Below are 12,321 nucleotides of genomic sequence, written 5' to 3'. Positions count from 1 at the left end.
AACACTGTAAATTGCTGCTGTCTCTCCATATTTCGTGTAAAAATTGGGCCATAAATCATTATTATTATTAAGTTTGTTACTGGGTTTTAAAAAATATGTAAACAATAAAGTGCTTGTCATGTAAAAAATGTACAGTGTTTTTTCCTTAAGGGTCTAAGAAGGACAGATATGAAATGTTTAATTAAGTTTAAGTCGGCATGTAACGGAAGCTGCTGTGAAAATACTTTTTCACTATTGTGACACATGTGAAATATGTTTTGACCATAACTTCTGGACTGAGGAAAAAATGTAGGCAGGACCTCTTTAATATAACTATTCTGTTTCCATATATTACTCATCCTCTTGATCAGACAGGACTTTAAAATCCGTCCGGATGAACTAATAGGCAAAGGCAACAGCAGATGGTACTACGGATAGAGAAATATAAATGACCTTAGTTAGTTTAGGATCACTCGCCTTGATCTATTAAAACCATATGGCAGATCTGCACTTCACGCCTAGGGAGATTTCAGCCCCCTCCTCGCGCGGAGGGACGCGTCCCAAATACAGCAGTGCAGACGCACACACATACTTTCACGCACAATCACATCCACTACATAGTGCAAGGGGTTGGTGGGGGGTAACCCAGTAAAAATTACAAGGCAAGTTAATTGCAGTTTGGCATAGCTGTAATTATTCAACTGAGCAAAAATAGTCGCCTTCCATTACTTGATGATAGAGTGGATGTAGATCTGGTTCATTCAGACAAATGAGCTTTTGTATCTCCATGCTCTTATTTTGAAGGACTAGATTGCTTTCTCTCAACAGTCCTCGTTCTCTTTTAAAGTCGCTCTGGATTCTCACTAATGAGGTGCAGAAAAGCATGTTTCCTCCATGCATTGTTACATTGTCTACATGGAGCCGCTGCACTCGCCTACAGACCTGCAGTCCGCTGCTACCGCTGTCAACACGCGACACATCAGCCCGCTCAGCAGAGCAGGCAAAAACAAACTCAAACAGACTGATCTGGGGCCAGCTGTCTCTGAGCAAACCCTTTCATAAGCATTATCAGACGAACGGCTAATCTAATAACTGATCAGTGGCAAAAGGCCACATGTCGCTTTAGAAGCCTCGGATGATGCTAAATCCAGACAAGCCTTAATATAATGTGTGTGGTGGGCTGTGGGTTTAAACTTTCACCATTGTGACCTTAAGCAAGCACTTTGACCCTATTGACTGATTCAGGAGGATTACCTGGCTCTCTTAAATACTTGACTCTAATTGGTCAATCATCATTCTGTTGATTCATTGTAATATTTCACGTATAATTTGTAAATTGCCCCCTCCTGTCGGGGTCCCGATGGCTGTTTATTTTGTGATAATGACCTGCTGACTGTTATCACTCATGTACAGTAAGTGTCCTATACGTTGATGTTGATCTCACAATGTTAATAATTTCATAAACCTTCAGTTCAATTTACAAACAACCCAAAGAAGAGAATGCACACTAAAATGGGGGAGGAATTGTTTGGACTGCACTCTTCAAAGTCACGATTAGAAATCGCTTTTATCTGAGCCCCAGTAATGAAGTAATAACCCTTAATTTCTGAACTAATGAGTCCGACTTTGGGCTTTGCTTTTAATGTCTTTTCTGCTTCAGCTGTTCCTAATCTTTGATGATATCCCCACATTTGACTGGATATGATGTTAGTGTCATGTGACCAGAGGATGTCATATTTAGGAATATTGGCGGTTGGAAATAGTGGTTGTAAGGTGCTTGGCAAACACAATCTGATGGGAAAATGTAATTTAGGGACACACGCACTTCTACACAAACTAAAAATCACACACATATACGTATATTGATACAGATGGAGGTATTTTTATCCTGTACTATTTGCACTACACAAAGGGGTCTAATACTATCAACACTTTCTTTATGACAAATAACTTACCCATACAGATTTTTCTTCTCAATCCTGAGCATTGAAAGAAAAGATACAAGGAAGGGGTGTGTTATAAAACAAGAAAACTGCAAAACAATTCACGTTCAAAAGGTTTGTGGTATAAAACAATTGTTTTGTAAAGCAACGGTACCGGCTCCAAAGTAAAAAGGTACGTTGGCACTGAACTGTATATTTTTTTCTCTAAAGCAATATTTTCACTATTACCTGTATTTATTTATTTTGCCTATTGCAAAACATTTCTTATTCAAAGTCATCATAATAACTTTAAATCGTTCAAATGAACTATTGATTCTACCTTTAATATTCTGCATACATTAATATTTAAGTAATGTATGTACAGTATATATGTGCCAATGTCAGATAGACAGGCTGTTCAGATCAGTCTTGGTACTTCCAAAGACTTCTTCGTAATCTACTTCAACATTGCAAGAACTTTTAACTCATTACTATAGCATTTGGTTTAGAGGGGTGTACGCCACTGTTCTTCGCTCAAGAACAATATGTATCGTAAAATGTATGTGTGCCTTAGAAATAAAATAAACTTAACCTTTAAGTATATGATCCCAGCAAAATGTGGGCCATTAAAATAATAAAATGAATTCAACGAGATTAGAAGCACAGGAAAAGTTAAACCCACAGAGCCAATTTTATGTTCTACATGAAACAGGAGGTGTGCTGTCCACACATTCCAATACACCAAGTGTTACTTCCAAGTAATTCCCATCGATTTATTCTTGAAATAGATTACAGACAGCTCAAACCGAACAGCTCTGTTTACTGTTGACTGTCATCATAGCAGTCTTCTCTCTTTATCTCCCTCTGTCTCTCTGTCTTAATTATAACTGTTCCCTCTGTTGTGACTCAATCAGCCAAGTTTTCCTGTTTTCCTCTCTCTCTCTCTCTCTCTCTCTCTCTCTCTCTCTCTCTCTCTCTCTCTCTGAGAGCAACTCCTCTTGACACAGACAAGCTTTTCTTTCAGACCAGTGTGGATTCCCTATCTACCTATGAAACAATTCATTGGGCCTGAAGTGGAAATTTGTTACTTCTAAATGTTTAGCAAAAATACATTTTAATAAAACCATTTTTTTTATCAATTATTCACTCACAGGTTTTTGAAGACCTGTATGACTTTCTTTCTTCTGCAGAACACAAAAGAAAATATTATGAAGAACATTGGTAACTAAAAAACGGTATGCCCCAATTGTATGGACACAAAATCACTGAGACATTTCTCAAAATATGTCATATACAGGTTTAAAATGGCACAATGTATTGATATTTACAGAATTTTATTTTGTTTTTGTGGTGATTCTGGTGACTGGTGATTTTTGGTCACTTCAAGTAGCATATAACATAAACACAACCTGAATCAATGTAAAAAAACAAGCTTAGCATTCAATAAATTTAAACCTCTATTAATGAAAACCAGTGGAAATGAATTGAGTTTTGTTGTTGCGTTTGCAAATTGCAGTGGATAAACAAAGTTTGTCCTGTTTTCTAAAAACAATGCTCGCATTTTTCCATGTTATTAAGAACCCGCAGATGAGCCAACCACTATTCTGCAGCTCTGAGAGTCCTTTGTGATTCTGATAGATGTTTAAGACTAGAAGTAGTAAGCGTTACTGTTTAAAAGTAACGAAAGACACATCTCTCACTGTCTGAAGCATGGATGTCCGGGCAGATGGCCAATTCAAGTCGAACGGCAATTTAACCCATCCATATATCCAACGGATCGCAGGAGTCGGTAAATGATTTCCCAAGGTATCCTTTTGGTGCATGAAAAATTCTCCAGATTCCCGAGCGATGCTACATGCCATAAAACTTAATTTACTGTATTGAGAATGGCGTCAGACATTCCGAGGTAATTTGAAAGCGAAACATCAAAAAGCTAATAAAAAGGCAAATCCACATAAATCTGTCTCTGCGGTTATGTATCTACGTAGTGAGAGAGGGAAAGAGAGAGAGAGAGTGATTAAAGATTGGCTCATGCCGTTCATCCACATGTGTGAATTCTGCTCGTTTCATCCTCACAGCAGCCTGATCAAAGGTACGCTGAGATTACTGACACCTCAAAGGTCTGATCACAGGAGGACGACTTGATTGAGGTTTGAAGGGAAGGACCGGCCTGAAAAAAGCTAAGTTTTCCCTATGTCTAAACTAACATGATATCATGTAGTGTGTTTTGTAGACTATGCTGTTTTCTCAACGTAGTGTCTAGAAATTCAGAGGCAAATCAACTCGGAGTTACATACGACTCATGTAACTTCACACCTCAGTTACACAAAAAATATGATAAATCTTAAATTAAACAATTGCTGTTATTACTTCAGAGAGCAACTCAAAACTGACACAAACAGAAGCGTTACAGTAGCATCCCCCAACTGAGAAATAGCTCTATTTATTTATGTTTTATCATGGGGACTCATTTCTATGCCCAACACTTAAAGCACTCTATACACGGAATACACCTCGAGTAGGGAAGGCTGCATGTAAGGGATAGAAGTCTTGAGACATAGTCTCACTTATCCTTTAAATTCTAAAGAAATCAATATGATAAGTGCTATCTGTTTAGCATTTTAGACAAATTTAAGTGTCATACTGTACCTAGAGCCACATCTTGGTGCTGCAGTGGTTCTTTGGGATGACTGAGGTGCTATATAGAACCACTGAAGAACCAGACAGGGGCGTAACATGTTCTTTATACGAAAGTGGTGCTGTATGTTTCTTCAGCAGTTAGATATAGCACCTTAGTCATCCCAAAGAACCTCTGAAGAACCACTAAAAAATTGTTCAGTATAGCACTGAAAGTGGTTCCACCATGATTACGAGCAAAGAACCACTTTTAGTGCTATAAAGCACAATTTTTTGTATGAGTGTATGACTGAACTAAAGCGTTTTCATATTGCAAATCGTAAAGCTCATTACATCATCCTAAACCTCAATTCATTAAACATGTTATTTGTTTATCTTTACACTTGGACATTACAACATTTAAGAAATCAATGTATTACAGACACCATTTTAAACAACCAACTGTACAAATTCACGATACACCTAGATTAAACAACAACGCATATGTCTTTATCCGTAAAAATAATGAATATACCTGTAAACCCAGCCCTATACTGTGTCTGTGATCATTTCTAATTATAGAGGGTGGAAAATTGCCTCATTCAGTTATATAAGCCGTAAGCCTAGTGATTTGGTTCTTGAGAAATTAAGTCATTAAAAGCAAACTGGCAAAGAACTTTCAGTCATTGATATACTTTGTGAAGAGCAAACATTTGTGAAACAACAGCTTTTTATATAAAAATAAAATCAGCAACCCTCAAGCAATCTGGTCAAAATACCATATGAGTAATGTGACCGTATCTCGAATCGACTTCTATTTCTAAGGCTTAGCTGAAGAGGACTCGGTTTTCTATTTTATCATGATGAGCAGCTCTCAGACAGGCCTCAATGAAAGCCTTGATGTGCCTTCAGTGAAAATCAAAGTGCATGAAACAGCATGAAAGTACTGTCAAACCCAGAACTTGACCAACTCTAAGGAAAAAGTGGAGCAGAGAGAGAGCTAGAAGACAGATACAAAGTTTTTGACTTTATGAGACTTGTTTGGCTCTTATTCGGCTGCAAATTAACAGCCATGTGTTATCAGATAACATGTTTTTATAACATATATCACATTATATCACATAAACAAGATGGAAATACTGTAGATATGCTGTGTTTTTAAATTCTAGTGAGCTATGGAGACTTCATTTTGAGGCACAACTTGTAGGTGCTCTCCCAACATGATGGCTATTCAAGATTTTGGATACGTGTATGTGACCTGGGGCTCTGCCTACTTCTGTCACACATTTAAAATGCTGTTCTAAAATGCCGCCCCGCACCGTGCCATCCAAACATTCACAAAAACATTATAACATTACATAGATGTTTAAAACCACTTTCTAACCCTTGAGAGAAGAACTAAGAAAAACTCTGCCATGAACATAACAGGACCTTTAGTCAAGCTCCACAGCAAATGATAAGGGTAACCCAAACAAACAAGTCATGATGTACATTAGCACCTGCCACAGCCCCACATACACAGGTACTCTCTGTCATCAAGCATTTGTGTGTGCTCAGTGTACTGTTAAACTTGAGGATGGGTATAGTGCAGAATGCAGGATGTGGGGGCTTCCGCTGTGTTTAGAACAAGTCTGGGCAGGTAGCGTTTGCCATGTTGGTTCTTCATAGATAAGTCTGATCCTTGAATCGATTAGTTTCATTCATTATACAATAATGTACTAAAGCTAGAAGACAATAAGTAAATAACATGTCATATTTTTATGTATTTGTATATGCACATTTTTTGTCAAGTAAATATATTATATACATGCTACTAGTCACATTTCACTCATCACTAATCTTTTAAAATCATTAGATCTTTTTGAGCGGGACTGAGACATCGATTACCAAAAATATTGATTTAAAACCCAACAGTTAGTTTATTTCAAATATACATATCTATTATGTAAGTTTATTTAATTAATGAAAGGAAATAAGTATTGAATTAACAAATAATATTTTTACATTCCTTTAATATTTTTGGTGAATCCGTTCTCAGATTGACTATATTTTTTGCACTTAGATTTACTCAATTTACGCAGTATATTTAATTGATCTCACATGCAGCTTTAAAATGTACTCATTCTTTTTAGAAAATCACAGTTAAACCTTTTAGAGTGTTGGACACATCCCGATTCGATTATTGCTGTTACAAAATAATATATTTTACAAAATAATACTGGGCAGTCACCAAAAAATTGAAAATAAAGAAATATCAATAAAGAAATGTTTTTATTATTGTCAGATGCCAACAGAGATGGGCTGATAATTTCTCTGGAACAAAGCACTGCTCGGTCAATGAGAGATAAAGGTCAGCTTAAACCCCTGGGAACCCCCCAAAGCAACCATTAGGCAATAAAACTTATATTTCCACCCTTTCCTCTTCCTTTGAACCCACCAAATACTTAATTTGAGCTTATATAGGAAGTAAATTATACGCGGAGTGTGTCATTATCTCTTTGTTTGTTCCCCATAATAAATGACCGGAAAGGCTGAATTAACCCACATATTAAAGACGCTGCATGCCCAAAGGCAACATTTTTACCTTCGTAAAAAGCACCTTTATCTTCGCAGTGAAACTATCTCCCTGAATCTGAGCTAAATCAAAATGTTGTTGTTTAAGAATATGCCCTTTAGAGAACTTTTATACACAACCTATAATAAAATGAAACAGCTATAAATAAATCCATACAGCCCTACATAATATGTTAACCTACTGTGTGTGGTTGTCATGAAGTTTTACTGCAAAATTTGCTCTCAGGTATTTCTCATATAGTAAAGCAAATAGGTGGCATGTGTTCTTTCTCACAAATGCTGACACCTAAAGTAAAACAAGCCAGCTTTTATGAGAAGAACGATCATTGTTAATTTGTGGTTTTACGGTAAGTTACACGTACATGGGTTATTTATATATATATTTACATTTAGTCATTTAGCAGACGCTTTTATCCAAAGCGACTAGCAAAGAATTCAGGGAGCAATAAGCGATTTATCATACAAGAGCAATAGAACAATAGGTGCTAATACAAAGTTACTAGTTTCAACATTTATATTTATTATAGCATGATCTAACACTTTCTTGATGAAATTTCCACATTCCACAAACATTTTAGCTTGTTCGGTAAAATCCTGCATTTGTGATTTTAAACCAAACCCACAATTTGTGCTTCAATAAATAAAAGTTACATCTTAAACTGTATAATAGCTGGCTTAATACCATCAAAATAAGAAGCCTGCATGTCCTTGTAGGTAGCCTGAAGCAATGCACGAGCCCTCACGCTAGACTTGTTCTCAAAGACTGCGTGTGCAAATGGTGGCTGAACTCCACAAGTACTTAAACCATGGGCTGCAGCGCTTCCAGAAACCGACCAATCCGAGCTGAGCTCACAGTAGCCTGGAGCTGAGAGGATGATGTGCCATCCACAGCTACTTTAATTCCAGGCCACTGAGACTTATTTTGTATGATACTCATAAAAAGGGAATAACCGAGAGAGCCCTCGACCTATTATAAGAGAGAATGTGAATAAGTGTGGGCACTTGTGCATATCCTGCAGGTCCGTAGCCAGCCTATTGAAAGGGGAGGTTCTTTTTTCAAAAAGTGGACCTTTTTGCAGTTTTACTCCTCCTTTTGTATTTAATTATGAGGTTCAAATTATTCATTTTGGTGACCTTTTATGCACTAATTTCTGGTGGATTAGCTTGTCTGCTGGTATCTTAACATGCACGCTTTTTGATGCACCTAAAATACTTATTGCATTGTTGTCCAATTGCTTCATCATGTAACACTTTTGTCAGTCCATACACAGTTCATAAGTTTAAAGACCACACTAACAACAGTATAGATTTAATGAACTTTACTGAAATATTAATAATAATTCTTCTCATCATCATTTCTTGACTCTCTGTCAATGCCTCTTTGCTATGTTTTATTATTATAATTACGCTACGTTTATATGGCTATTATATTGTAGACCAGGGGTCCCCAAACTTTTTTCTGCAAGGGCCACATAATTCTCCCTGTCTTTAATGGGGGGCCGGGTCGGTTTGTAACAGAAAACTACATGGGCCGGAGGTACTACTTGAATTATTGTGGAGATTTAATTATGTATTTATTATGCATACTAATGGTAGTTTATTAATAGTTAATAGTTTAGTGCTACTCAAATTCAAAACATTTTCTTATGCATATTAATTAACCTGTCTCTTTCCCAACCGCTTGGCCATTTTGTGGTCTCTTTGAAATTTTCAAATTCTATCACAATGGCACATTATGAATTTAACAAAATATTAGGCTATGTGAGTAACTTAGAGAAATTTGGGTCTGAAAGCCAATATTCTGATGCTCGCGGCCCTACTAGAGCAAGCTCCTGATTGGTTAACGCTGCGCGAATTTTCGCCAAAGTTCAGATTTTTCAACTCAATTCGCGCAAGTAGGTCATCGCGTCTTTGCATTGACTTAACATGTAAATCACTCGCGCTTAACACGCGTTTGGTGTGAACACACTATAAGGCATTGTTCAGAGGGCCGGTCCTCACACACACGCGTCCTGCAATAATAATCATATTAATTTGAAACAGCAACCCAGAAATTTGTCACAAGCATTGATTACAACAATGATGACAATAATCACATGAAATTCTGGACCTTTGGCAGTGACCCCCCTGCCTACGGGCTTGTCCTGCTGTCTTTAAATGTATTGACATTTCCACATTCCTTACTGTATTTTTGTCCGTGTTCATGGGTAAACATGCGCTGGTGTTTATGGGTCATACAATGTTGGTGTGTCTGTGTTTAAACATGGGCTATTAAACCTATAGGACAATGAATTTGGCCCAGGGGCTGCAGTGTCCACTCTCTTTGCTCTGTTAAAAGGTTAGACCCTCTCTACCGCAGGACTCTTGTTACCATGCAGCTTCTGTGCGCTGGTATAGCGCCTCACAACTCGGTCAATTCAAGGTCTTGCCTGAGAAATATACATAAATAAAAGAGCTCAATATGGAACTTTTAAATATGGAATTAGCTATTCAATAGCTTTAGTGGTACATTGTAAACCTACTTGAATTGGAGGGTCACCTCATTACGTGATGGTCACCAGGACAAGTGCCCACGGACGACAGCGGTGCAAGAATGCTGGTATTATGATTATTATGGCAAAAGCTCACTCTCAAGGTCTAACTTTCAATGCAGAGTTCGTTCAATACAAAGATGGGTGTGTTCCCAACCAAAAACATATTGGCATGGGTGTTAAGCGTAACATATCAAAGGCGTTTCTTCATTCTCACAACTCTCAATCTAACATTTCCCTTCATTAGAACAACCTGCAAAAAAGCAGTATGCTCTGGGAGATTGTGTCTAATTAAAAGAGGACCGAGGGCAGGCGAAACTCAATTCTACCTGAATAGGGAGGGCAGATCAAAGGGCTTCTCACTTACAGGATGAAGAACATTTTTTTACAACTAAGGTCACATTTACACGATGAAAAACTGAAAAAAATTGTTTTTGAAGAGTTTCACGTACACATGACAGCGTTATCAAAACGGTCTGCATTTACACTGAATCAGGAAGTCGAGCAGTGAGAGCTCACAGTACGGGAAGCCTCGATATTGTTTTGGCGTGTAATACACATGCGCATGACGTCATCGTGTTCAGAAAGTTCCGTCTTGCAGTTTACATGGAAATGAAATCGCAGTGCACTTTGAGATCCGTTTTCAAAAGTTTGCGTCCCCTTAAACACTTTATCCATGTAAACTGACAGCCAAAACGCATAATTCTTTTTGCGTTTTCAGATGAAAACGGTCTCATGTAAACAGCCTCTAAGACCAGATATACTGTGATTCTTCGTGAGATTCCCACTTATGTTCACAGACCATCCGATTTTGCACTACTTGTGTATTTCATCAATGAATATCACACACACACACGTAATTGGGGGCATCACTGTAAGACTTTCTGTACACAGAGCTCACAGTGCTCAATCTGCTAACAGATGCATTAATAAAATAAACATACTGGCAGATAGAAATCCCCCCCACCCAATTCATTGCACATACATTGCATCATTTTATGCACATACACCTCAATAATCCACCTCACTCCAGCCACTTTAAAAACTATGACAATTATTATAAGACACGCAATTGTCATCGTACAGCATGTTGCACTGGCAGTTTTATGCTTTGTCTATTGTTTGTATATAGACACACTGTTTATTTTATTCCTCACGTCTATTCGAAAGTCTTCATTTTTTATGTTTAACAATATTTATTATTAAAAGTTTTCCTTCTTCATAAAATAATAAGACATTCAAAGTAAAGATATAAGTTAGCAAAGGTCCCGATTAAAGTAAAACCACATGAAAGGCTCCTGAGCGTCCCCTATTCCATCTATTCAAATTCAAAAGAAGAGGGTGTCGTTCCACATGCACCACATGCTATCACTGGAATACAGCTGCAATTATAGGATTAGGATCGTTCCTGCTAATCTAGCCATAAAACAAACAATATAGTAGAGATACAGCAGCTGCCTACAACGTTCCTTTCCGAAGAGATGTTGAAGAAATTTGATTTATTCAATTAAAATCAAGAACATTTATTACCGTCTAGTCAGATGGGGGAAAACAGACACTAGTTTAAACTCATTCTGCTAACCCACAGGACCACAATATGCCATCAACTCTGTCACACAACAAATTAACATCCTCAAAAATGACACACTACTGGAGACTGATCCTCTGGAACAACACTCTTTTTTAAACCAGCGTTCGGTCAAAAAGCGATGAACCCAACCATTAGGTTATAAATTAACTACGCTGGGTTTTTTTCAACATAAAATGCAAGGTTGTTTTAAAGTTGGGTCAAATATAAACCTTTTTCTGAGATCATTTAACCCAACGACTGGGTTTTTCTTATTTGACTCAATGCCTGATTGAAAATAACCCAGCCCTTTTTAGAGTGGGGTCAAATAGTTTTGGTTATTTGGCAATAACTCAGCAGGTCCGAGCTTGACCTACAGGGTTCAAAACATGGCACATCGAATCGGCCGGAGTGAAGTGTATTTCCTCCTATTCTAGCTAATTGCATAAGCCTTGCTTTGCCTCCAAGCAAAGGGGGAAAACGCTGCATCCAACCCATCTTTTCAGCGCTGTATCCATGCACCGGATTTATCCCCACTGCAGCTTAACATCCTCTTATAATTAAAGCTATACACCAGTGCTGAGGCTATGATCCACATGAGGCTATCTCCTCTGAGACTTGACAAGGGCGCTGGGGCTGTATAATATTTTTTCACGTGCCTCATTTCATCGACACATGCATCCGAAATTATGTTTATTTCATGGATGACACCATGTCATGCTGCTGTTTGGACAAGACTGTCATTTCTCCTTTCATATGTGGTGGATGCATCTTCCACTGGGATGTTGTTTTCCCCCACACCCATATACCCACCAACCTGAGAAGTTAATTTTAGCTGTAGACATTTCAATCATTTTCGTCCTATAAAAAGTTACATAAAATAACCAGCCTTTAGTTCTGCTAAGGGTGGATCCAGTGCTAAAATGAGGACAAAATTGCTTATTTCATAACCAGCTGTACATGCACTGTCATTATAGTAAAGTGCAAACATGAGCATAAAAACAGTTGAGATCTTTTCAATGCCCTTGCAAAGCCAAATGTGATAATGAAATTTCGCGTTACTCTAGATCCTTATATCGATGATCTCAAGATGAAGGTATTTGTTCAGGTTTATCGTAAAAAAAATCATGTC

General features: G+C 37.7%; 1 protein-coding gene across 1 annotated transcript in view; it reads right to left on the bottom strand.

Moving 5' to 3' along the window:
- The window catches only part of nhsb (Nance-Horan syndrome b (congenital cataracts and dental anomalies)), a gene marked incomplete at both ends in the record, with an annotated part of 43,120 nt that overhangs the window by 30,083 nt on the left and 716 nt on the right, over window positions 1-12,321 (bottom strand). The window lies entirely within an intron of this gene.

Source organism: Barbatula barbatula (assembly GCF_947034865.1).
Source record: "Barbatula barbatula genome assembly, chromosome: 20".
Classification (NCBI taxonomy): Eukaryota; Metazoa; Chordata; class Actinopteri; order Cypriniformes; family Nemacheilidae; genus Barbatula; species Barbatula barbatula.
This window is presented reverse-complemented; position numbering and strand designations above follow the sequence as displayed.